Genomic DNA, 286 nt, shown 5'->3' on the forward strand with positions numbered 1-286 from the left:
GAGAGTTAGTGGCGTCGATATAAGTCTTAAGAGACATCAGTAATGTTAAACTTCCTTGCCCATTATTTCGACGGAAATGACATCAAGATTGAAGCAAATATATCATGCTCTTTTGCTATCATTTATGAAACACTTGCGCATAATTCATTTGTTATTTGGCTTCGATAAATACTGTACTTAAGTGTTCTCGCGGTTCACCTAAAAAATCGCTGCCCTGATACGTGTACTTGTTCATATTCTATGTACTGATGAAATATGGATTCGTGTATTAAGTGCTTTTAGTATT

The sequence above is a fragment of the Penaeus monodon genome, chromosome 29 (assembly GCF_015228065.2).
Source record: "Penaeus monodon isolate SGIC_2016 chromosome 29, NSTDA_Pmon_1, whole genome shotgun sequence".
NCBI classification, from domain to species: Eukaryota; Metazoa; Arthropoda; class Malacostraca; order Decapoda; family Penaeidae; genus Penaeus; species Penaeus monodon.